General features: G+C 44.2%; 1 long non-coding RNA gene across 5 annotated transcripts in view; it reads right to left on the bottom strand.

Annotated features, from left to right (window-relative positions):
* LOC110354584 (uncharacterized) overlaps positions 1-26,732 on the bottom strand; it is a 42,557-nt gene that overhangs the window by 4,455 nt on the left and 11,370 nt on the right. Inside the window, exons 1-5 of one of the 5 annotated variants that reach the window (XR_011806928.1) lie at positions 5,317-5,364; positions 5,139-5,228; positions 4,240-4,384; positions 3,140-3,304; positions 764-1,114 (exon numbers count right to left, since the gene is read on the bottom strand). This is a non-coding gene — a long non-coding RNA (uncharacterized lncRNA). Of the gene's footprint in view, positions 1-763; positions 1,115-3,139; positions 3,305-4,239; positions 4,385-5,138; positions 5,283-5,316; positions 5,365-26,732 lie in introns of those variants that run through there. The other 4 variants (XR_011806927.1, XR_011806929.1, XR_011806930.1 and 1 more) reach the window with 4 other exon arrangements.

The raw sequence follows: 26,732 nt of genomic DNA, 5'->3' as shown, positions 1-26,732 counted from the left end.
TTATGCCTTTTCTGCTGGCTGCAGGGTGAGGAAGGAGAGAGGTGGCACAGCCTCTTCTTCTTTTACCTCCTTGCACTGCATTCTAGCAAGAAAAAGAATCAGGAGGAAGGGCAAGTATGGGGATAGGTCCCAATATTTTTAAAGGTTGTTACATTAAAAATTAGCTTAAAACTTGTTTCTTTAAATTAGGCATTTAGTAATTCAACTGAGTGACTTGAAAGAAGGTTAGTTACAGTTTGCTATGGGTGACAGAAGACACCACAAGTTTTGTCTGTGTCTATCAGCCAAAGCTCTTGCAGAGCCATTGGTTTTCACCGTTTTAGCAAGTAAAGACTTCATCTTAAAAATAGGAGGTGGGAGCACACATGAAGTCTCACCACAGACAATAACAAAGCCAGAAATTAAATGCAGAAATCTGCCCTGGCTCTGTTTCTGCTCTACCCAACAGGCCACATCTTCCTTGAATGCAGAGACAAATTTCCACTTTTCACACTTAGCACAAAACCTCAATTTCTCGCACTACAGTCCTTTGCTCTTTCCTGCAACGTGTGTTTTAAAAGATCCACCACTGCCAGCTTACTGCTAAACCAACTGGAATGCATCATGCCTGGAAATAGACTGAAACCTTCCCTGGAGAGCCACTAAAACAGCACAAAGTTTCAATACCCTTGGAAGCCAGAGGAGGATTTCCCATCAAATGTGGTGATTTGGTTCTGAATCTTAATTGACAATGATAATAAATAATAATAAATAAATAAATAATAATACAAGCATAGTTCTACCTCTTATAGTGAGATGTACGTTGCCAGCATTTGAAGCGTTTCTACCATCACCCAGACTATTGTTACCAAACCAAAATATGGCACAAGGACAAACAAACCAAACCTGCTTATTAATAGGTGACAGGAAGGGTACAGTTATGAGTAAGGCCAGGACACCACCACCCAGAGCTCTGCCCTCCATTTCGTTGAAGTTATCATCTTGCTGATTCTTCCTTTTGGTTCAGTTGGCACCAACCAAGAGGACCCTGGTGGTTACTGACCCCGGTGGGAGCAGGAGCTCCGTGCTTTGTCACTCTTGTTCACTGTGGTGGTTCTGTAGTTTTCTGTGCCAACTGTGAAGTGGAGAAAAAGAAAATTAGTGCAAATACTAGAAATATTAGATAAATATTAGTAAAACATCAACAATAATAATAAAAAAAGATTCTAGTATGACCATGTGAGAGGGTGAACACGAGTGTGTTTGAATTTGTTGGGCAGTAAAGGGAGAGAAAACAAATGAGCCCTAACCACACTGTCAAAGGATGAAATAGCTACAGATGAGATTGATTTACATTCCAGTTTTTCAGAGGGTAATAAGGATTCACCAGTTCGAAAAGAGATAAGCAGGCTGGACTTTCAGCTCTCCCATCTGGGAGCATTGCTGTTTAAAGAGAAATGTTTATTGACCTTAATGGCTTTAATACAAAAGGGTATTGGGTATTTGCACACCAATTTCTGAGCCTCCAACAGAAACACAGTGATGTCTGAGAACGTAGAACAACACCCAGCAGGTCTCTGTTTTTCTGTTTTCCAGAAGTATTGCTATTTAGAAAATTGACTTACCAGTTTTTTTTTTTTCCTTCTTCAAGTAAGGAAACTTTCAAAGTAACTAAGAAGCAAATGATTTAAAAACCCTGAGGAGACTTGCTTTTTAGAAGTTAAAATCTTCTAGGACTATCTACTATGACTTAGCTTTAAGAAAAGAACTCAACACTTCCATGGTAGCAGCAAGTGTCAGTGCTTTCCTTCCTAGACTGCAAGATATACGAGTATAGGAACACTTAGAGCATAATCAAATCTGTACATGATCAGCTGTGAAAAGAAATCTGGCTGATTGTTTGACAATTTCCTAGCTGTCCACTATAAATTATATGGCTACTGTATTCTGTGCCCAGAGCAGGATGATCTAATAACAGCCATATAAAAGATAATAGACAGAAGACTCACTTTGCTATGTTGATTGTGCACTTGGTCTTGCATATCAAGGTATGCCTACCTTTTCTCATTTCCACATGATGCCCAGCAGATGAAAAGACAGTGTAACGCACACCTAAAACAAATGGAATTAATCTGGAAATCACGTTCACTGCCACTTTTTGATCTGGTGCTTGTCTAAGATAAAACTAGCTTTGAGTCACAATACAAATCTCCATTTCACATTAGTCTGTGCACAAATTTGGCAAATGGCTTTGATTCATTTATGCCATGCACAACTTCAGACCTCTTCTTAAGTCCCATTTATCACAACATCACTTCCAGTATTCTGCTGAATCGGGCTGGATTCACTGTTCCCATGGACAGGCAGCCTTATGCCACATGTACTGTGGTATACAGCGGTTAATTTCCCTGGGGAAAATAAATCTTGCAGAAATCTCTCTTCGCTGGGCCTTTTATTAGACACCACTAGATATGAATCCTTGGAGAGCAAGATTTCTTTGGCTGCAATGGCATGTGCACTCTTAGAAAACACAGAAATAGACTGGGCACAGCAGTGCTAGCACCAGTACCAAATCCAACAGCCAGACTACTGCTTGCATGTTGTTTAAGAAATGATCAAGAAACAACCTTGGCTCATGAATGAGCCTGCTTGAGCACCCTGGAGAGAAGATTGCTTATGCTTGGCTTTCTTCTGCTTCCTCCCTTACCAGATTTGCCCCTCTCCCTCTTTCTCTCACCTCTTCCAGTTTTAACCACCAGATATGCCCTTAATGGTTTGGCACCTGATGGCAATCAAGGGAAAATTAACATGTTCCTTCTAACTGACATGCTAACATTTTCTAAACCACTTCAGTTTCCACCCTGGGAATGCTATGTTCCTGCTCAGCCTCAGCAGATTTGTATTTCACACAGGGGACAAACAAAGCTACTCTCTAAAGGATGTAGTTTGTGATCTGCTTTCCTTGAAATACCACACACTTCCATGGGCATCCTCCCCCTTACCACCAGTGAACGGACAGCCACTGTTGGTGTAGGATATATTGGCTTGAAGGAATTAAAGCCTCATCTGGGACAAGAAACTAATCATGTATTAAAAGTAATCGCAAAGGGGTGAAATAGCATCAGTCAAATTTAGATTTAATCCTGAAAGCAGCAAGCACCTCCTGTTGTTCTTGTGCTCCATGGGGCTGTGGTTTCATGGTACAGAACGCTCAGCAGCAAAACAGGCTTGCAGTACCTCTGGGATCCCTTTCTCTGCCTTCTCTCTTTTGCAAGTAAGACCAGCATGTTCATGCCTCGATTTTGCTTAAGACCCCAATTAATTTCTAGAGGAAGAAAGCAAGAAGCACATCGATATCAACATACAACAATGACCCCACACATTGCAGAGGGGGTCAATACAGTGGACCAGATAGCTTTCCTTCCCCCCATCTCAAACATTTCTAAGACAACACACAAGATGAGACTGCATCATCTCTACCAGAACAGCTGTCTTCAAAATGGCACAGTACAAATTTGTAAAAGAGTAACGCAAATTAAATTGTGCACACTGCAGGAATTTATCAATCTGTATCACCAAGGGAGAAAAATAAGACAGACAAGCCATCTATGTCTAACATGCTGTAGTGAGAGAATTGTCATCATCTTTGGGATTTTATAAATAAAATAAATATAAAAAGACAAGTAATTTTCTCACCTAATTTTCCTGTAGAACTGATAATTAAGTGTTGTTGGCTGCATCACCAGCACACATTTGTGATAGTTGATATAGTGTCTCTGCATATTTAGAAGCTAAAAATCTTCTCTTTTGCTGAAGTAAAAATACCTGTTTCATGGCCTTTTATCTCCTTCAAGTCATAATCCAGCTTTTATTTTTTAAAAGTTGCCATCGATGAAAGGCCTTATATTTTTTGAATCTTTCACATACCCAGGACCTCACTGAAAAGCAGTTACTGTATGTATTATGGAATAAGTCCAAATACATTGAGAAAGTCTTAAGATGTTACATTAAAACATACATTAAGAAGTGTACATTAAAAAAATGCAGGGTCAAAGTTTGGAAGACCAGACCTCCACTCAAGGTGGAGGTCTTTAGTTCAGCTGCTGATTTTACTTTGCTGTTTGACATTTTGTACATCCACTAATTTATGTTTTTATGCGTGAAGTAACAAAACAAAGCTAAAGTAATGCTATACATGGGAAAAAGGATCATCACACGTGAGGAAAGAGTTTGTGGATTTTCTCACAAGTGCATACTTACATACAAGCATGGTTCATTCCTCATGCAGCAGGTTGGCAATATTAACATTGTACTTGGTCCTTCCTCTCTTAGTGGCTATCGTCATTGTCTCAGCTTTGCTGTTTGCAAAGTGAAGGGGAGGCGTGAACGAGGGCAGGCTCTGAACCTGTGAGCAAGAACCAGTGCAGAGCATGGATAAACGCCCTCAGAAAGCAGCAGGATGACTGTGCCCTGCTCCCCAACCCTACAGCCTCTCTCCCTATGGGATTTCCCACCACAGTAACACCACATGACAGAGGCAGGGGATCACAAACCCTCTCCTTCCTTGTTTTAATTCCAGCCGCTTGTCTGTTACACAGTGGTTTGTAGACTCATCCTTCTGGATAACAGAGCCATCAGGACAGCAGGGAACTGCAGCACCACACTGATGAACACCTCCAACAGGACACGAATGGCTACAGGCATCGGAGGACTGGCCTGGAGGCATCTCCTCCTCCTTCTCATGGGAGATGTTCTCCAAGGCCTATAGAAAATTCAGACCTCCAGCTGGAAAGTCACAGACTTCAATTATGCAGCGAGGAACAGATGATAACAGAGGCATCTATTCCAGCACACCTTACACACCCTCGCGTTTCAGCTCTGTCCTCCAGCCCTAACTCACATGACTCTCTGCCTTACTGGACACCCCCATGGCCACTGGGGGACATCTTTCTTGCCTGAGGGAGATTCTGGTAGCCTGACCACTTCACCTGCTATCCAGCACCAAATCCTTCAAACTTTGTGGTCTACCTCAGCCTGAAGTACCAAGAGAAGCAAGCCACTTCCCAGGAGATGCAGAGCTCCTTTCTGTCCCTCCCCAGACCAGTGTCCCACCAGAGACCCTTCACCCCCAGCACCCAGCCCGAGGCTCTAGCACATACCACCACAGGGGAACTGAGGAGAAGAGCAAGCTGGGAGAGGAGGTATCTTCAAAGAGCCAGCTGGACCCAGAAGAGGTGATCAGGTTAGAGCTGGAGTGGGTGTCAATGGCATCGTTATCACCCAATGTGGCAAGAGATGAGGCATCTCACCTGGCGGTGAATCCCCCATGCAGCCCACCTGAGGAAGGCCCTCACATCCCAGTCCTCCTGATGAATCCAGCTGCAGCTCTTGCCCCAGAGGAAAAATACACTCTTATATCACAGGGTGTCTGGGACTCACCTCTGAGCACACTGACAGACAGGATTTACCTGAAATCAATGTCTCTGTACTCATGGAGGGCCCCGATGAGCAGCTGCAGTAGTTTGGTGCAGCAGCACCCAGAGCTGCCCTACCTGTCCCCGGGCTAGAGGTGCTGGCAGGGGTAAAGGCAGACAGCCACCAGCTGAAACTCAGAAACTACTCCAGAAAAATTTGCTTGGGTCTCACTGCAGGGCCTGAAATTACTCCAGCACATTGCCGGTAGACAAACACCCTTTATTTGGTTTCACTTATTTCGGTTAAAAAACAAACAAACAAAAACCACCACCACCAACAAAAAAACACCTTTCCCCCTCCCCTGAGATGACATTAAAATAAACTGTGTTTAAACTGAAACCAAGTGCTTGTACAGTATTTTCCTCAGTATGAAACTTGTTTTAAGTCAAACCATTGAAAGTTTCCTTGGTAGGCAGGGCTTTGAAGAGCGCATACTCACTACTACCCATGACACTGCAAATTTCGGCGCTAGCCCATGGTAACTCCCACGCCAGGTAGGCAGCAGAGTGCAGCGTTAGCAAAACTGCTGCCATTTACCGCAGTCACCAAACAAAATCAAAGCTTGCCTGCGCCTACAGAGCTGTAGCTCCCCGAGCGTGGGGAGCCCCATGCCCTGCTTCTTGCTTGTTTGTCGCTACACCCAGACAAGGTCACGACGGGCAAGAGTTAGAGGGTGCAAAGCCCTGATAGTCACCCAGCACGTTTGGGACCAGCCATGCCTCCCTACACATTCAGGCAACATTTATTAGAGGCATTCCTAATGAAAGGCTTGTTATTTTCCCAAGTAGAGACGAGCAGCCCTGGCTTTCTCACAGCGCTTTACTTTCTCCTTTCTGCACCCCCCCATCACTGTTGTGTAACAACCCACAAGATACATGACATTTATCATGACACTTCTCATCCATTCACTTGACAATTAGAAATACCCCGTGGGAGGGCTGGAGGTCTGATATTTGTGTTTGTGTTTTTGAGTTTCAGCATTTCTGTAACCCTTCGTTACCATTGACACGGCCAAAAGTCAGCGCTCGCTTCATGAGACAGGCACCTCCAGCTCACGGCCATGCATTACCTCCTCCGTAGGAGGAAGAGGAGCTTGGGCTTGCAGTCTCATTTGCATGAAGAAGCACCTCCACCAGCATCTCCTGCTCGGCTGACAAGAAGTCACACCATCAGGAAAGTTTTGTCAACTTCGCCTTCTCCTTGTAAGAGAGGTGTGTGGGTCAGCAATGAAATTTGCCATTTCTTTGCCAATGGACAGATAAAGTCAGGTTCTGCTTGCAGCAAAACCAGATTCAGCTACTGCTTATGAAAACAGCCTGACCCCACTTCTAAGCAAATAATAGTAATATAGCTTTTTTTAGCACCTCGAATAATTTTATTAATTATAACATCACCCCATTAGTATTTGCTCACTACCACCACTTGGTTTAAGGTACATCACATGGGCATACCGTGCTCAAGTAAATCAAGGTAACTAGAATTCAAGTAAACAAAGTGATTAACATCAGAATTGAGATGAAATGACACAAATTATGATAGGTTTATGCCCAGACCTAGGGCTGATAGAGCTACTAGGATTATTACACCTCAAACCACTTGCAGAATAAATAATTAAAACAAAAGCAGATTCTGACTTGCTTAGACTTGTCTGCAGATAATGAAACATCAATAATCATGCAGGAAACCTGCTGTATTTTGCTGTATTCGATTTTTGAATACCAGGCTTGGTTCGTTGCTTCCCGCAGTCCCCGTAGCACTGCCATCACCACTAGTTGCAAGGGAGGCGGTTTCACAGGCAGTGGCTTTCCCCTGCAGAGGCTGCAACACCACGCTGCCCGAAGGCATGGTGTGTTGATTGAAGCATGGCCTCTATGTGTCATGTGTCAAGGATGATATGTCACCAAGCCATCCTTGCAGCTCCATGCAAGGTGTTGAGATAACACTAGCAAATCGCAGTCTCGTGACTGCTTTTTAGTATCTAATATAACAAATCAATATAAGCTCATTCCGTATTAACGTTGATGTTATGAATGCTCACTAATGCATAAAAAACATGGGATCAATGCACAGAAAGGATTTCCACCAAAAGTTTACAGTGAAGCAGAGACACGGAGCTGACTTTCCCCCTCTAGCACAAATTACAAGTGAGTTTACGCTGCATTGTGCAAGGGCAGAGTGCAGTATTTGTGATAAATTATTAAGAAAACAAAGCTTCCCTTCCTTCTGTCTTCGAGGGAACAACTTAATTTTGGCTATATCAGTTTGCTATTCGTGACTGATAGATAAATTACGCTGTGAGAGAAACCTGAGCTTTCGGGTATATTTGCTGGCAAGCAAAACTCTGTCGTGTCAGCAGACCGGTTACCGCACGTATTCACAACTCATGCTGGTTGACCAGGCGTCATCTGATGGGACAACATTTTTTTCACTCTTCTTTTTCCGTGTTTCAGGACAGAACCAGTCTCTACAGACACTCTGAGATATCCCATGCCCAGATCCAGCACTGTGCATGGCATTGTGCCTGTACACCCCAAAACTCCCACTTGTTCCCACCTGATCCTCCCCACACTGCCAGCATTGCAAGGGGGCCCATGGTTCGGAAGCGAACAGCCAGTGATGCAGATCTGAGGGCAGCATGCTGTTACTTTCAGTTTTAATCTTCTGCCATTGCTGCTTTGAATAGTTCTGCACACTCGCCTTTTCTTTGTCATAGGGCAATATTTAGTTTAACAAAGGGATTTTGGCAGACAGGCTGAAAAGAGATTCCCCCAAGTTAATTCCTGTTTCCTGGAGGGATGGATGAAGAAGATACCTTCCTATGTGTTGGTGTCTAGCCTCAGCACAGGTTGCTCCTGGCCCCCTGGCATTCAGCCCACTCCTTACCAGGCAGTCTCACTTTGGGGTGTTTCATGGGGTCAAGGCGAACAAGAGAAAAAGGGCGGATGCAATCCTCCTCCTCTTCCTTCACCATCTCTGCACCTTTCTAGCCTGGACCTGGCCCAAAGGAGCTGGGACCCCCTGGGCAGCAGGGGCTGGTGGCTGCGTTGCTGTACCCCACGGCAGGCAGCACAGGCTGAGCCAGCACCTCTGCTCCGCACACGTCTGCAGGAAGGTGAGCGTTAGCATCTCACCCCAGCCTCTTCCCGGATACGTGTTTGTGCATGTGTGTGTTTTCACAGCCTTGCAAACGATGAAAAAGGATGGTTCCTTTCAGCAGTGATAGTCTCACAAGGAAGTGGCAGTCGTGGGACATCAGCATTGCAGCTCTAGTCTGGATATCAGCCGGGGAAACCCCTGCCCCTTCGCATCACTGCATTAAGATAACCTCAGCAGGCTCATCCCTCTCCACCACGGTCCTGCCAGTGGCAGCAAGGCTAGGAAAACCTGCGTAAGGCAGGATGAAGAGAGTTACTGACACCTGAGGCATGCTGAAGGCTGTAGGTGACGCTGCCCCCACCTTGCTGCCCCCACCAACACCCCAAAAGCGGGCAGCAGGATGCCGGCTTGTACCTCACCAGCTCCCAGGTTACACAACCGAGGGCAGAGAAAAACAGGTCGCAGAAAGGGGCTGAACTGTGAACTGCGGCCGCAGGCACTGGCCTTGACCTGAGAGAAGCCTCCCCGGGGAGCCGGGCAGGGCGGCAGCGGTCTGCGCAACACGGTGTGGGGCTGCTGGCAGCTCTCTCACCTCCTGGCTCTCAGCTGAGCACCAGGGCTGGGTTTGAAGCATGCTTTGGGCAGGTTTGAAGCACACTTTGGGCAGGTTTGAGGCAAGGCAGCGTAGCTAAGGCCGGAAGGCCCTGACCTGCGGTGCAGCCACACGCTGCCCTGAGCACTCGTCCCAGCCGGCCAGGTGTCCTCGCAGGCTGCTGAGAAACAGGGGGTTATGTCTGCCACAGCCCCATGTCTCGGTGTCCCCACTGACCTCTCTTCCTTCTGAAGGCACTGCAGAAACTCTGAAATGTCTTTGCTCTAGCAAAGGCACAGCGTTAAGACCATTCAGATGCTGCTACTGAAGGTAAAACATCAACAGCTGAGGACTTGGGTGAAGGGGAGAGGGGAAAAAAAAAAAAACACCTTTGTGAGGACCCATGAAACAGCACCACAGATGACTGCATAAATGACAGGATTTTCATTTTGGAAACAAGGGGTGCACTGAGGGCACTGTAAGATAAAGTGAAATAACTGAGCTGTGACCAGTTCCCTGCCATCCACGAGTTCCCACTCACAGCAAAACTTTTCTTACCGAGAGGCACCAGTGGCTACCTGGCCATAAAAGAGTCCCAGAAATAACTCTCGGGCTGATAAAACCGCTTTCACTGCTGCCCAGCAAGAGCTGTGGGGCTCCTGAGGGGTTCTTGGTGCCTCCACGCTGCAGCAAGAGGAGGGTGGCATAAAGCCGTGGCAATCTCCACAAGATATGACTGCTTGTCCAAAGTACTACGATTACCACTTCAGCTGCTCCTATCTGCTGTACCGTGCTTTCTTTTAGCAGCACCTGAGCACCAAGCACAGAGAGCACCAGAGGCTGCGTGATGTTTTTATGTATTTTTATGACGTTTTTATGTTTTTATGTATTAATCTGTCTTTGCCGCACTCCTGGGTAAGTCAGCAAGAGCAAATAACCTTTTGATTTCCAACACAACCAGCAGTTTGTAATCCAAGGCTGCCTAAATCAGAAGAGTACAAAACTTTAGCTTCCACCCCCCACTTTAATTTCCTTCAGCAATTTATCACCTCTTTGCAGCTCACACATACAGAACAACCAGGAAAATTTCTTAACACCCCTTTGGCAAGCCACATGGAAGCAACTGCCAGAGTATTTTTTTATTATTGTTTTCAGGGCCTACGGCAAAGCAAACCTTTTTTTTTTTTTTTTTTTTAAAAAAAAAGTACCCAAAACCAAACTAAACTAGGAAAAAATTAAGTACCTACCTTCTGCATGCAAGATGCATGCAAACAGCATGAGAACCCACATGAAAGGGCAAAACAATTTGTCTTTCAAACAGAATTGCCCTGGAAAACATACTGAGAAGAGTGTTAGCTTGCTCTCTCCCCACACATACCTACATACACGTTTGTGTGTGCATATATATCTACAATAATATCTACACAAATTATTTTAAATATATTAGAGAAGGGTGTTGCCTGAAGCTTTGCAAAGGAGCAGGAAAATGGGAAGTAAAATTCACTCTCTGCTCTTATTCTGCTGGCAATGAATATTTTTTTTTCCCTATTTTATTTCTCTCCTTTTCTCCTAACCCTTCTGGCTCAAGCTCAGGAAGTTTGTGCAGGTCCAGCACGGGTGGAATACCCTTGTTATTTCCTGTTCACACAGCAACTCATTCTTTAATGAACTGAACACCCAGGCTTGGTTCTTGACTGCTCCATAACCCACACTCCTGTTTCAAAGTGGTGTGAAGTGGTGGTAAAATGATGCCTTACTAATTGGTAGCATTTTACACCCACTAACCAAGCTCTTGGCAGCAGTGTTAATGATCACACAGAGTGCAAAGCCAGAAGAATCAGATCTCAGGGGGTTATGGCCAGGAGAGGTGAGATCAGGAGCAGCTCGCTGGACTTGCAGTACTGCAGTCCTGCCATGCAGGTGCTTGTGCAGCTCTTCTGGTGCTCCACATGACCTGCTCACAGCCTTGCAGATATGCAGCCTTCTTCAGACTAGAGTTTCAGCTGTCCCTTCTGTAATTTGCACTTTCAATGATGGGTTTCATGGCCAGGTTTCCATGCCAAAGGTGACAGTTCTTATTCAAGAGTCATCTTCCCTCCCCACACTCAGCACAAAGGTACATTTATACCACATCAAATGCCAGAGACATGTCCAAAAGGGATTTGAGACCACCCCACAATGGAGATGTGACCATCTCCCCTGACGCTTGTCCCCTTTTGCTGCCACAGTTTGTGCCTTAACGAGATCAGGTTAATGAATTCCTCTGCACTCGTCCTCATTGCTCTTCTCTCAGCTCTGCACTTCGATGAGATGCATTTCCAGAAAAGCACACCAACTGGCAACACCACCGTTTCCAACCCACTATTCTTCATTAGGTGAGTAGGCACTGAACAGAAATCTCTCAGTTTCTGACCACTTGGCAAAACTGGGTCTCCATTCAGAGCTTCTTGCCCAGCTGTTAGACCACAAATTCTCTGAGATGAGGAACACCTTTCTGGTTTGAATCTGTCGGTTTTCTGGTATAACAGAGTCCTGACCTGTGAGCAGGACAGACGCATCCTTTATCTCTTATACAGAAAACACATAGAAGAAGAGAATTCTGCCCAAAGCCTTTCAACTAATCCTCACTGAAGTGTTTTGTTACGCTGCTCAACAGGACGAACATTTCACATAGAGCAGGTAACTGGTCCCATTACCCCTTGCCTTTGAGACTCCTTTTTCATGCAGCCTGTCTACTGCAGAGGAAAAAAGCATTCATGTAGTTTCATTTTGCTCTGACAGCCTCTCAGTAGGAGGCAAAATCCCTTCTCTTCTATCTCTGTAGCTGATGGTCTTGCAAAGCCCACTGAGAAGAGGCTAGCATGCAATCCACTAAGTGCCAGCACTGTGGTTCCCTGCTGGGCACTATCTCCTGCATGCAAGGTAGACTACTGAGTCACGAAGCACTGTTAATGCAGGATCCAAATGCTGGCAAATCTGCTTACAGAAGAGGTTTCCCCTTAAGCCCTGTGTGCTTTGTACCAGCTATGTAAGATATGGCATACCTACGCGCTCCTCAAAAAGAATAAAATAAGCTATAGTGGCCAAAGCTATTACTTTTTCCTTAGCATAACTGCATCCACAAAGGACATTTGGTAGTATGCTGTTGAAAAAAATCACACTTCTAATCAAGAGTATTTTTTCTGGCAAAAGTTGCTGGCGTGTGATGTTAAAACACTTCACACTTGTGATTCTCCTCTGTCATGCTACTGCACCTTGGCACTGCTGGAGTCAGGAGTCCTCGCACAACAGCAGCAGCCAGCCTTCCCTGCTCACAGCATGTGCCCAAACCACAGTTTCTCCAGATGCCTCTGGTAGCCTTGCAGCATACATGTGGTCCATGTCATGGTGTCCACCTGGCACATACCCAGAACCTGCCCCACCTCGACTACAAAGACAGTTGCCCCACAGCTCTGTCAGTCTCCCCAGGGACCTGACATCACTCCCTAGTGGCTTGACAATGCTTCAGAGTGGAAGAAACAGGGAAACTGCAGAAGAATGCAACAGCCACAGCTGTTTTGAAGCCATACTTTTTACTAGAGCAATAAAAACAACTGGCAATAACAAACTTAAAAACAAAAAGCAAAATATTGATGTGGCCAGAAGCTTATCCCTTCTTTCTTCCTGAGCTAGTATCAGTATTGCCTCCTTCTTGCTATTTTCCTTAGACTAGACCAGCTGTTACTGTTAAAATTACTTTGCATCAGCTCTCTACAATGGAAAGGAGCACCTAAAAGAACTAGATCTGCTGCTTCTAAACACAATGCAACTTCTTCGTACCCGTATCAGTGCAATCTGCCTCCCTGATTCATAGTATAATCCCTGAAGCCAGCAACCAAAGACTAACCAGCACGGCTATCAAAAGACACATGGCTGAAGCAAGGAGTAACTTCCCAAGCCATTGTGTGAGCATCGGGCCTGCAGATAGCATAATGAAGTCCTACTGGTTGGGTAGACATGAGATTAGATTAGATCAGATCAAATCATATTTGATTAGATCAGAATTAATTCAAGATGGGTTCCTTATTATCTCTTGACAGGGCTCTTGCTCTCATGCTGAGATTTTAGGAAGCCCTGAAATATCCTGACTGGTTAGAAAACATAAATACTTTTGTATGCTGCCTACAGTTTGTGATTTTGTTATTGTTAAAGATTTAAGAGGTAAGTGAGGTGTGAAACCAAATCGTAATCCTGTTCATGACAGATGTACTGTATTACCAACTCTGTTGGAAGTGCTAAATGACAATGTCACATGGACAATTTTTAGCTGGGAAGGAGAGATGCACTAGCAGTTTAAGGGATAAATAAACACTGCATGTTTAAAGAGCCTCACAGTACAAAATAAATACATTCTGAACACGATGATTCCTCTCTCAGGATATGGTTACCTGTTTGCACCGCACAAAACCAACACCAGCATAATGTTCCCTACCCAAAATAGCTGCTCTGCTTCTGCTCTGAAGGTTGTGAGACATGATTTTCACATATCTTAAAAGTCCAAATGCAGCAGCGAACAACAGCTAACTTCTCTGTGCTTAGCATTACGCAGACTAAGTGCTGAGGTCTAAGTTATTTGATAACAGGGTTCTTCATTCTCCTCTTGTCTTTTTTTTTTTTAATTAATATTATTTTATTTTTCTGCTTAAATAATATCCTTGTTCAGACATTTTAGGTCCTTGCCAGACCTGGAGGCTTTCACTCTTCTCTGTGCATGTGAAGAGGGGATACTGCATTCTTACTCTGGTTCATGGATGGAAACATTCAAGGAAAAGTGGAGGGAAAGGGCAAACTGGATGCATCTCTGCTCATTAGAGGAAGTAGGAACATGGATTTTTCTCACAGAAACCTGCTTTATATGCTAGAAAGTTTTTTCAGCCTTGTGCAGCTCAAAAATTTTAATTGCAGTGTGTGTGCCTATAATAGCTTCATTCTTCTGTTCCCCCATTTCCTCACCCCGCTAAAACTTCTCTGAGTTAACTAAGACATGTCTTGAAGGTTCATCCACTCGCTATTGCTTGTGCCTGGGGAGGTGACTGTTCTACATGCACACAGCAAAGGAGGATGAAGGGCAGGGCTGGAATATCTCTCAAAGTTTCTCAGGTTCTTCCCTCTTTACTTTGTGAGACAGCATTGCAAAATCAGCTCAGGCGTGATTTAAAAAGCAAAAGGAAAATGAATTCTGCAAACACCACTGATGTCCAGCAATGGAGCCATTCAATCAAGTCAACAGCAGCCTCAGGTTAATCCTGCAGACAGATCAGATCCAATCAGCTTCCTAACTGCTAATTCTTCTTGCAGATTTCTTAACAGGAAACCAAAGAATTAGGCCATGTTGATGCTGAGGCTTCCCTTCTTCTGGGTGGTACCTCTCTCTCTTGTTTTTGTTGTTTGCAAAGTTAACTGCAGGGGACAAGATTTTTTGTTTTGTTTTGTTAGAAATACAGAACAAACCCATACTCGAATACTCAGGCACTTTGAAACCCAGGGCAGAATAAAGAAACGGATGGGGGTCTCCAGCAGCATGAAGGAGGGTGTACTCTTTCTACCAACCAACTCAATCTGTGGTGAAATTGTGAAAGCCACCATCACAACCACAGATTTAACTGAGTTTGAAAGGCAAGTATGCGTTTGCTTGCCACGAGTACTCAGTTACAGCTAAAGACAAGAAAAAAAAAAAAAAAGAGGAGCCCAATTTCAGGTATTCTTGGCTTTCCTTCTGCTTGTGTACTTCACTTGTTTTAGTGTTTGTAGTTCTCCATCACTGTTTATTGATAAAGCAGTGGATGGGACAGACTGCATCATCACTTCAGCACATTTGGGAGGAGAAATTGCCACCAGCATGGCACAGCTGAAGTCACCCATCTTGGGCTGATTTTTAATCCACCACAAAACCACAGGTGTGAGTTTTGTGCTGTTAAAGACAATTTACCACCTCATGGAAAAGAGATGGAAGAGGAATGTGAAGGGAGACACCACTGAGGACACTGCTGTGCTGGGCTTGTGAGAAGCAGGAAGAAACTTCCTTTGAATCCCCTCCCCATAACACCCTGCCCTGTACAGCTTGGATACAACCACATATATCTCCACCACCTATGCCTCATTTTTCCTGATTCCTCAAAATATAATTAGAATCAGGAATTATCCACCGTTTCCACTGATTTACCTTTATCTACAGCTCCCGTGTTATTTGGATAAAAGAAGAAAATTTTCTTTAGATATATTTAACCATTTTCACGTGTCCCAGTGAAATATTGCTGTCAGATTCTCCACTCCATCTCTTCTGAGCATAGGCCCAGAGGACCAGCAGCACTGACAGAAGTGCAGATATGGAGATAAACCATGGTCACCTCAAGGTCTGGCATAACTATTGTCTATCTAAACCGCAGAGCTTGCTTCTGGTGAGAGTGCTGCTGGCAGAGGATTTCTGATCTGACATTTGAAAAGCACAAGCGAGAAGCTTTAAACTACAATGTGTTACTAACACGGCTAAAGCAGTTTGACAGCCCCTAGCAGACATGGTGCAGCCTGGGCAGTCTACCTCAGATGCTGTCCTTGGTCTCTGCCTGATGGCAGCAGCCTATGAGCCTTGGTAGGCACAGAGGCAGCTCCTCCCAGGGGATATTGCTGGGAGAAGCTTTTGTTTTTATCCCTGTTCCAAGACAACACTTTGCCTTAAGCACCTACGGGGACAGAAACCAGGTTTCTCTTTATTTTGCTCCAGGGAAGTATACAACCACCAGGTTTCAGAGAGGGCGGAGCAGTGGCATGAAGCCAACTGCGTTGGTTTAGGCTATTTTGTCATGACCGTGCTTTTGAACTCCAGTGGTATAGTTCAAGCAAAGTGGGGCAGGAGTCTGGCCCAAAGTACATGATGCAACTACCAAAGGCGATTTCATTGCCCATTGACATCTGTGAGCTGAAATAAGACCAGAGCAGAGCTAAACTCTAAACTCGTGGTGTCACTTCATGTGGTTTACATTCAACCAAAGAAGAAAACACATCCTGAAACCGCCCCTGGGCTACGCCATGTATTTTCAGTAGAAGTTAGTTCGTTGTTGTGCGAAGCCATTTTGTTACAAGGATGCACAATGTAGGGAAAAAGAAAGAAAATCTAACAGAAAAATGACAGGATCTAGAGACTGATGTTGACACCTAGATCAGCAATTGGCTGTCTGCACAGCCAGCTCTTCTTTCGGTTCCTCTGAAGCCTGGTCAGAAACTGGAAGTGCTAACCACGCAGGAGAGGAGTCTGTTTTTTCAGAAACATATTCCAGGAAGAACTCGTATGCAAATGCAGTTAAGTTGATATAAAAGCATCTTGTACAGGAAATGTTATTTCCCTTCTTCAATGGGAGTTGCTACAGAATTTCTATAACCTTTATTCTGACCTGAGTGTCAGCAGGGGGGTGTATGAGTTTAAGTAGACAAATTGGCCTTATTATACTCAATACACTTGGGCAGCTTAAGCACCCTGTCAACCAGAATTTTGGCAGCAGAGGGCTCTTCAATTTAGTTTGCAAAGGAGGACACTGTGCTATGGCTAAGAGCTGAGGGAAGGTGCTTTTGGATAATACCACTGAACAAGACTGGATTGCCAATGCTCACTTTCAAGGTACGTATCACTTGCCAATTTGCCAGTTTTAAGAGCCCTCTGGCCACATGCTCCTCTCTGTTGCTCAGCTGGAGCTGAGGTTGCAGAACGGGGTCTTCATCATCTTTAGAGGTCCCTCCTCCAGCCTCAGCTGGTTGGGCAGGGGCTTACCCAACTGGTGTGGCAAAAGTTGCTGTTCCCTTGGTTGTGCCAAGACCTGCTTCAACACTCTGTGCAGCCACGTGCTAACCAAAGAGGTAGAAACCACTAGAGAAAGACTGGAAGAAAAAGGAACACTTAAATCAGGTCTTTTTTTTTCCCCCTCTTTGCTTCTTTTTCGGCCTATAGGCAAAATTATTAGCTTTAATTCAGTCTAGACTTGTGCCTTGCAATAGAGAAGGTAATGAACTGCTGGACATGCACTCAGTTTTTCTCCTCAAGGCTTTACATATAAATCAAGAACTCATCTGAAAAATGTGCTCTCATTCAAACAGATCCTAGGAGTGCATTGGGAAATCCATGAAGATAGCATCTAATTAATATTAATCTCTGATTAATATTCTTTCTGATGTAACATCTATTAATCTAAGGGGAACCAGCAAGTGTGAGGAAACCTTACTGCCCTGGTGCTAGAGCAGTTACTTCAACATCAAGAATATGTTTGTTGAAGAAGCTTTGAGAAAAACAACTGCAATTTTGCAAGTAGTGACCAAGAAGGCTCATCCATGAACTACAATGAGTCTAACACTGCTCCACTTTGTCCTTTCAGAAGAAACCAAACAACTCAAGTACGACTTCCCCCGCTTCAGATTCCCCTCAGACCCTTCAAAGTCATTTCTGTACTGGACTTCTAAACCAACGCTTGGTGCAAAGCTCAAGTGTTTGAAGGCTGAACAAAATTACCTGTGGAGAGTTCAGAAACTGAACTACCCCAGCAGCATGTGGGTAGCACAGAGGGATTTTCATACAACAGGATTTTTCATGGGGTATCTTCTTGGTTTCAGTCAAAAGGTTACGAGTGGGTGTAGGACTTAAATTAAAGATGGTTTGCCTTTTTTCTTTTCTCTCATTAATCAGGCTAAAAATAACCAGTAGGATTGTACTGGTTTATAGAAGACTCTGAAACTTGTAAGAACGTCATATTTGTAAAAGTGCAGTAATGGAAAAAGACCAGAATGAAATGGAGGCTAAATAGATGGATAGATCTCACATCCCTTTCTCTTTGAGATAACTCACACTGGGCTCTGCTCTGGCTCACTGCTCCAGGCAAGTCCCAGCTTTTCTCCTTTGCTCCTCTTCACCTTCCCCTTGCAACTTCTGAGCTCCCTTACTGAGTAATTCACTTTCCAACAGTGTCAAGCACAGTGAGGTGTTTCTACAATAGCAAATATTTAGTTAATCGAAAGTCATCTTTCCAGATCCCATGACTTCTCATTGAGGAGAAGTTTCCTCAGTTGCGTCTGAAAAGGTTGCTTTTGTACCAAAGTGAAGTTTTCATCAAAAGAAGACAAAGCTTTAATGGCATTCCAAAACCTCTTCAGAGCTATGGATAACTTCAATCACCACTCCCTCCTCAAAGATATAAGGATGTTCAAAAAGCACACCCAGGCAGAAAGAAACATGATGACAGGCTGAAAGGATGGCAGGGCTAGCATTAAACAGGAATCTGGATGCAAAAATCAGGGCTCAGAATTAGCTGTTCCCACAGGCTTTCAGGCTCAAAAGACAGTGAAAACAGTGAAATAGTCGCCTTAGAAAACATAAACGCAACTTCAAAACAATTTCAGTTAAAATGGAGCCTATATCTTAAGGAAAATTTGCAAAATATTTATTTATTTTTAAATCTGCATTTAAGCCAAAAATCAAAACCACAGTGAAAAAATTTAGTTTGAAAGCATCTTCAGCTCCCAGAAGCTTCAAGACATGACCCAAACAGATGTGGAAACAGAATTAAACCAGCAAATAACCCATTGTCAGTCTTTTTAATTTAAATTGATCCCTTGCCTAAAGGATTCTAAACCAAAGTAGATTCTTAATATTCCTAAACTGTTTGAAGGTTTCCAAACCAGTTTGCCACTTTCTCAGAGACAATACTTAGAAATTCGAAGAAGTTCAGAGTACTGGTTCTCATTTTGTCTCTTTGTCCAACTAAAATAGAGACCATGCCAAAAATTTGCCTTCTTCCACAACAAAATTAGTAACAAACAACAAAAAGAAAATAAGTGATTTTTAAAGTAACTAAAATAATTTCATTCTCTTGTATTAGCTAGAATATAAAATTATCAGTATCGCTTTTTTTTCCCAAATCCATTGTGCGTTATCATTGTTTACACTTTTTTTTTTTTTTAAATCTGTAGAGAAAGCAAAAAGAATAAAAGACTATACTGGGTTCTCTTTCATGCTTTCATACTACAGGATCACTGGGAAATGAATGGAACCAGATACACGAGGCAAAGAGCTTAATGGGCTTTTTTGTATTGTTTTTCCTGAAAAATTATACAAAATATTATAAGAACATTAGAAAGCCTGTCCTGGGTTAGACCACGTTTATCCTCATCTCATGCAGACAGAAAAGTGTATCAGAAGAGGAAAAACATGTACTAATACTTCCAGAGACTATCATCCCATCTTCCAATAATACAAGATGCAGGGAATTCGTAGTAACCTTAGGTGAGTTAAAATCCCACAAATTTACCTGTTCCCCTTTGAAAATCATGCAAAAAAGAACCTCTCCCCCTGTACACATACAATGAACTCTATCACTAGTATAAACATATGCTTACTGTGTTCACACACTTTTCTCATCACTGAGTTATGACAAACTAGCACTTGATGCCATAATGGAGGTTAACAGCTTCACAATAATTTACGGTGAGTGCAAAATACTGTCTGAAAAAAAATCTCTGAATACAGTTTGATCTGCTACTATTATTCTCACTTTCTTATTTTCTTTCTTTGAGTTTGTTAAAAACAATGATGTAATTTACATTACAAACCTAGCATTTGTTACATTACTAGTATTAGTTACATTATAAACCTAGTATTAATTGTGTTCAGTAAATTTATGAAAATACAGAAGACAAAGCTTCTTTTTTCATGCACAGATAGAGCCTGGAGGGTTTTTTAATCCATATATATATATATATACACATACATATATATACATATATATGTATAAAGAAACGAAGTAAGGCTTTTGATTGTTTTCTGCATTCAGAATGCACTGGTCTAGTCCCTGCTCAGGCTGGAAAATTATGGATGTTCTTCACAGGAGAATGGGGATACCTGACTCTCACAGATAGGACCTTAACTGGAAGGTCTACAGCCTGACATGTTTTTATTTTTAATAGTTATGTAGCTTTAATGATGGAAATGCAACAAAGTGTTAACCTAAGAAAGATATTCCTTCTCCAGTCTTCACACTTTGATTAAGGTGAGAGAGACTGCAGAGAAACCAAGTACCAACAGATTACCCTCCGTGTTTCTGAGGAGAAAAATGCAATAGGAAAATTGGGAAAACTGCAAGTCATTTTAATGTATCACAGAATGGTTGGAAACATCACGTAGCTCAACTCTTCATAGCTAAAATGGCTTAAAAATGGCTAGAGGTTAGTACATCAGAAAACAAAAACTGAAAAAAAAAAAAAAAAAGGTTTCTAATGCAGGAAAAGTAAGCTCAAAAGGGTTCTGGAGATGATGCGTGCCAAATCCCTCTGAATTAGATTTGGTTTTGTGATTAGGTGATATGGACAGGATTGGGCACATGCAGTCCCTGCATTAGTGGGGCTATATCACCAAGAGACCCTCCTATGGGGAGAGAGCAGTGCTCTCCATGCCTTTCATACAGATTAAAAATCACTAGGGTTGGGTGCATGGGCGAGAGCTGTGCCACTGTGCATGAAACAGGCATAGGAAAGAAAAGTGTGTGTGCGGGGGTGGGGGAGGGGGGGGGGAAAGTTACTAAATCAAAATGCAAAGCATTTCTACATCAATATGTTAAAAATCCCTGCATTAAAAAGAGCAGAGGGTTGAGAGAAACCACATCTCTATAAACTGGCAGCGTATCAGAAAGTTTTTAAAAATACTCGAAGAGGTGCAAACCACCACGGGGACGCTGCTGCTTGCAAACTGGAAAGCAGCTCATACTTCTCAGGACGTGACTGATTTCAGCCCTTTCTCATGCGTTGACAGGTTTCCCACGCGGTCTCTGCCAGCTGATCACAAAGGGGTCTGCAAGGTCAGCGTGATGCCCACCAGCCTAGAGGTGCAGCAGCTCTTCACCTTGCCAGGGCCAAGGCGATGGCTAGGCCATGGATGTTTTGGGGGCAGTGGACAATGATCTCAGCACCTCTTTTCTTTCAGGAAGGGCTAGAGTGTCCCGTGGGCACATGGTGGGACCACACGATCACACAGCAAGCCAAGGGCACCGTAACGTGCTGTATGGGCCATGAGACAAAACTGAGAGCTGGGTCTCAGCTTCACCACACACCTCCTGTGGCTGTGACTTCATGGCACGAGGCGTTTGGTGGTAGTGGTAGTGTCAATGCAGCGTGCTGCGGCCTCCTGGGGCTGCTGCTCCTCTACCACACTTTTTCTCCTCCTCTTCCTCACCCAGGACAGGGAGGTGCCAAGGCAGAGCCAGGCTGGTGGTCCAGCCCTTAGGCTGGCTCCTGGATGAGCAGGTTGGCGGAGGAAGAGGGTGCACCAGCCAGGGCTGCAAAGCCTCACGTGGCCAAAACACTGCTCCTTGGGCAGCTCGGGCTGTTCTAGGCTCAGCTGCCAGGGTCCTCCCTTGCCCTTCCCCAGGGACCACCCAGTGAGGAGGTCTGGGGAAAGGAGCCAGCCATGGCTGTGCAGTTTTGGCAGGAGACAGGGCCCGGCCTGATCGTGGCCCTGGCTCCCCTCGGTCTGGGCCATGGGACCTGAGGCCGGTGTGGACTCCCCGGCAGGTTCCCACACAGGCTTGCAAGGGCTGACGAACAGCAGAGGATGCTTTGCTCAGGCTGTCAGAAACAAACAGCGCAATTACCCTCTGCAGGATCGCTTTAAGTCGCAAACAAAAGATGACAAACAAAACACACAACAGATCCCCGGCCAGGCCCGCTGGGCAATCAAGGAGAGGCTGACAATGGCAAGGCCCCCAGGCCGGGTGCCAAGGACAGTCACCCCCAAGGACAAGCACACGCTGCTGCCTCGCAGAGCCCCTGGCCACCCGCCAGCCCTTTTGTCTAGCACGTATCAGGCCCATCCTTGCTCACAGACCGCTCCGGCTATGCCAAAGCTGCATCTACTGCCAGCCTCCTTGCCAAGAGTTCATCGCCTTCTCCTCCCTGCTGCAATCTCAACCCTCTGGTGTCAGCTCCTGCCCGCGCACCTCCTCTTCCTCCTCCTCCTTCCCAACACCTGCCTGAGCTGGATGCAACACCAGGGTTAACAACCGGTATCCAGAAATGAGTCAGCCTGTCCCTTTGCCCCAACAGCTGCTGCCTGGTTTTCAGAAACGCTGACTGTTTCCAGATCACCCGAACTTCAGTTGATTACATCAAAACACAATTCTGAGCCTCAAAAGTGGAAGAGTACACGAGTAACAGACAGCGTTGCGCTCCCTGAACAAACACCTTGGAGGAGGAATGAGTGAACTTGAAATAATTGTTTGTCAAATGGCCATTTGACAACCAAATGCCTTGGTTGAATGCAAAGATGTCTGCAGTTACCAAGAAATTTCATGCAAGCCTCACTGCTTGCAATTGTTTTTGACACAGTCCCCATTCAACCTCCCCACCCTGCCATCACCTCTTTTTTTTTTTTTTATATAAAAAAGGAAACACAAGGACACTAAGTTTTTGACTTAAGAGCAAAAACCACATTTACTCCTCTCTCACCTAAAGACCTGATGATCAGGGCTGATAGAAGATTAAGGTCAGTTTGGCTGAGTGCCGGGTCACTTGGGCACTGTCCAAAGGGCTATCTGAATCCTTCACAGCTTCTAAACGACACACAAACACAGAAGTGAATACCATTTCTGTGAGTTGCTGCTGTGAGATAGGCAGGAAATACTGCGAGAACAGATTTTCGCTGTGTACATCGATGTTTCCACTTCCAGACTAGGAGGAAGTGCTCCCCAGAAACTTAACTGAAACCCAGTCAGTACACAAGTTCCTCAACACAGGGCTTCAAGGAACTCAAGTTAATGGCCCCTGTAGTACGTGCTTCTGAGGAGGAACACTTTTTTCCTCTTGATTATGAAGTGTTACAAGCAAATATATGCACTAGTACTATTTCTGGGGGATTGAAGCATTGCTTAAGAGACAAACGTATATATACTCTGTAAAAAATGTAAATTTGCAAATGAACATTTTGGTACATCAAGGTCTGTGTATCACAATCAGTACCTGCTCACTTTCAGTGTTGTCAGCCTGTACAGATTATTGTAAGTCTCATAAATATGGCACTTCTGAAGTCCTAGATACTGAAATCACATTGCCTGATAATAACCTCAGCTTCTTGGCTTTTTCTTTTTTAATGAAAAATCAAGCAGATCCTTATTCACTCATGCAATTAAATAGCTCAGAATATTTATCACACAATCAATGTAGTGTTTGAACCCTGGCTTCTCCCAGTTATTTGCAAAATTTTGTCAATAGCAAGAAGCCAAAAGTGATTGGAAAAATAATTGAGGTTCTGGGGGAAAAAGGGAACAGCAAAAGAAAACTGAAGTTTTCTTTTTTTTCCAAAAAAAAATTCATTAGCCTTTCCCATCTCCCCTCATCATGTATATGTTTTAATTTTTATTGGAAATAATATTGATTACTATTTAATTGAAAGAAAAAAAAAAGTTTTAAGATGTATAGAGAAAAAGGCAATGCGCCTTTTACTTGAACAAAAAGGAACACTTCCCTGAAGAGCACCATAGTTTTCTGTGCAAATATTTTACTGTTTTATTTTTCACTTGAATTCTCCCTCCTTGTCCCCTAGTTTTCCCCATTTCTCCCTGTTTACTCACATTCCTAGAACTGGTCATTCACACTACACTTCATCGGTCATTTAGCATAAGCTGGCTTACAGCCAGTCAGATTTAAATTCTGCATATTAATACTGATTCCAAATGATCAATTTCATTTTGGCTCATACACTTGATTTCTGCAATATTAAGCTCAAACAGTCCCTGTTTGCAGCTGGTGAGTAGTTCTTCATTTACTTTTACCACCAATTGAAAAAAAAAAAGCACGCTGTAGTTTATTAAACCAAGTCTCCATTAGTCATCGTGAACCATATAACCAACAAACAGGGTTGTCATTTCGGAGAGTCATTGGCTGCTTGGGGTGAGGGTGGAGGTATGTGGGCTACGAGTGGGAGCAAAGAGGTTACTGAGGTTAAAAAGAGGAACGTATGACTGTGTACGCCCCTGGTGCCTCCGCTGCTTATTCCCTCCTTGCTTTTCACCTCATGCTGGTAGGCACACAGCCAGCACGCTTGCCCGCAGATCAGTGGCTTAGGTAGCAACTCATTTTGTGCACTTTAAATAATGGATGCGGTTGTGCATGTGTCTTTTTTTCAGCACATGCAAGTTCAATACAGCAGAAAATGTGGCACATGCCTGTATTGTTCCCCGTAGTATTTGGCTGACTTGTTTAGCTCTATAATGGGACTCGTGTCACTAGGGGTTCTCCTAAATCTGTGTGAATTCATTTATGCCTAATACACATGCACAGATGCAAGCGCACCCAAACACGTGCCTATAACTATATTAAAGTGAGATCTTCCTAACTCACTCTACTCTCAACATCATCAGCAGGGAGAGCTCTGCACAGCTGAGAAATCACACCGATACCAGAGGCTGACCGCCCTGGCGTGCCTGAGCTCTGCAGTCTGAGGACCAGCAAACAAAAGAGGCAATTCAGGGCATGCTCCAAGTCACCCTGCCAGCTCTGCCACCTCTGACAATAAAATGGTCACAGTTTTCAATCTGCTGCGTGCCTTCACCACTGCCCCAAAGCCCTGCTCTTGCTTTTGCGGAAAAAATCACTGGGCAAGATACTCACTGCTCTCCAACAACCTCAGCATCACCTGCTGAAGATAACCTGGCACCAGGGACATCAGCCCAATCTTGGTGCTTTCCTCCAAATCTTCATGTAAAGAGGCTCCAAATGGGAGCGGGCTGTTACTGCCTCCCAGGTCAGGGCTGGCCAGGCTGCGTAGGCTGGAGGGCCAGTTTTATTCCAAGATTATCCCACGCATTCCCCTAGCACTACCTCTGACCAGCACTGGCAGGTGTCTCCAGGCACCATCCCACCCCAAAACACAGCGATACCTTAGCAGATGGGCCAGCATGCCCAGAGTAATCTGGGTGAGGCAGTGTGCTGGAAGGGCTGCCCCCAAGGAGATCTCCATCGCTGCTGGAAAGAAGGGGCACTGGCTGTCTTTTCCTCTTTCCCCCTTCCTTATGCTTTTCCTGCTCACCTCTCGGGAATTTTGTTCATCTCCTGTTTATGCTCAGAACATGCAGAGCACTTAGTGCCTTCCTGATTTTCCACACTCTGAGGCAACACTTAAAAGAACAGAGAAACAGCTGAAATCTAGGCCAGTTCAAAAACAAATTAAGTGGCAGCCCTGGTTACTACACCTGTCCCTGAATCCCCCTTAATATTGTTTGTGGTTTTGCATCACATTTTCCTATGTTAAAAAAAGAAAAAAAAGAAAAAAAAAGAAAAAAAGTCTCCTTTGTTGCCAGTTGAAGAACCCACAAACAAATGGGCAAATCTGACTAACTGGTTATGCAGAGAAAACAATGGAAATGTGTATGCACCAAAGGCTGTCAACAGCCCCACAGAAAGAATTGGAAGGGCAGAAAAAAAAATTCTTTAAGCTCTTGTAACAACAAAATGTCAAAAGCAAACAAATTGCAGACAGAAGTGGGAACTAAGTGTTGACTGCGTCTCCTCAAGGGCCCAGCAAACAAAGCAGTGCCAGCCTCCCATGGGCTGCCCCAGTGCTGCTCTGGGACCATCCTGCAGCTCTCCCCACATTCACCCCCACAGCCCACCCGCCAGCAAAACTGCAGTTGATTTCAGTCAGAGTTTTCCTGAGTAAAGGTAGAAGATAAGAGGCAGCATCATATTTTACTGTGGCTATTGGGAATCCTTCCTCCTGCCCCGCTTCCCTTTAAGTTGCTATTAATAACATTTAACTATAATTCTGTCCTGAAGTTCAAATACTGGTATTTGTAGTGCCTTTTTTTTTTTTTTTTTTTTTTTTTCTTCTCTTCAATTCTGTAACCTAGAACAGGCTGTGAATTTCCTGGCTTCTGTGGGTTTAGTAGGAAACTCAATGTTACTATTTTGATGCAGAATATAGACATTTTTGTGGTCATATTTACCATAGCTGAGCTAAACTCAACAGGAAACAGCATTTATGTTTGCCTGTTGGCTCAGCGTGCATATCCCGCAACTACAGCGCAGAAACAATTGATAACTTGATGGGAAACCCATGAAGGCCAATTTAGATAGAAGGACCTCAGAGGTGTTAAGCCAGCCATCTCGGTATAAACCATACTGCTTTGCATTCAGGAACTCGTATAAAATCATGAGCAGCTACACAGTCCTGGAAACCAAACTGGGGCTGTTTCATGGTTTGGGGAGGAGGGGGGGAGAGAGGCTTCAGAAGGAAAACGTCCACAAGGAAGCTTAGAGCTTGCCCTCCCTTTCATCTTTTCTTCTGAATTCATTGGCACAGCAAATCCTCTTTTTGTCACAGCCATTCTAGGATGAAAACAGAGTTGCTGGAAATCTCTGGGGAGAATAATCCAACCTAGGGAGTCAGAAAATGCCTGTGTATGTGTTTGTTTTCTGGGACAGCTCACATATGCACAGCCAGCAAGGTTTGGTACAAGAAATCTTTGGGACCATTGCAGTTTGGAAATCGGAAAGGACAGAAGGCTTCAGACAGCACTGCAGGTCCCTT

This window comes from Anas platyrhynchos, chromosome 2 (genome assembly GCF_047663525.1).
Source record: "Anas platyrhynchos isolate ZD024472 breed Pekin duck chromosome 2, IASCAAS_PekinDuck_T2T, whole genome shotgun sequence".
Taxonomy (NCBI): domain Eukaryota; kingdom Metazoa; phylum Chordata; class Aves; order Anseriformes; family Anatidae; genus Anas; species Anas platyrhynchos.
The sequence above is the reverse complement of the archived record's forward strand: the minus strand, read 5'-3'. Positions and strand labels throughout refer to the sequence as shown.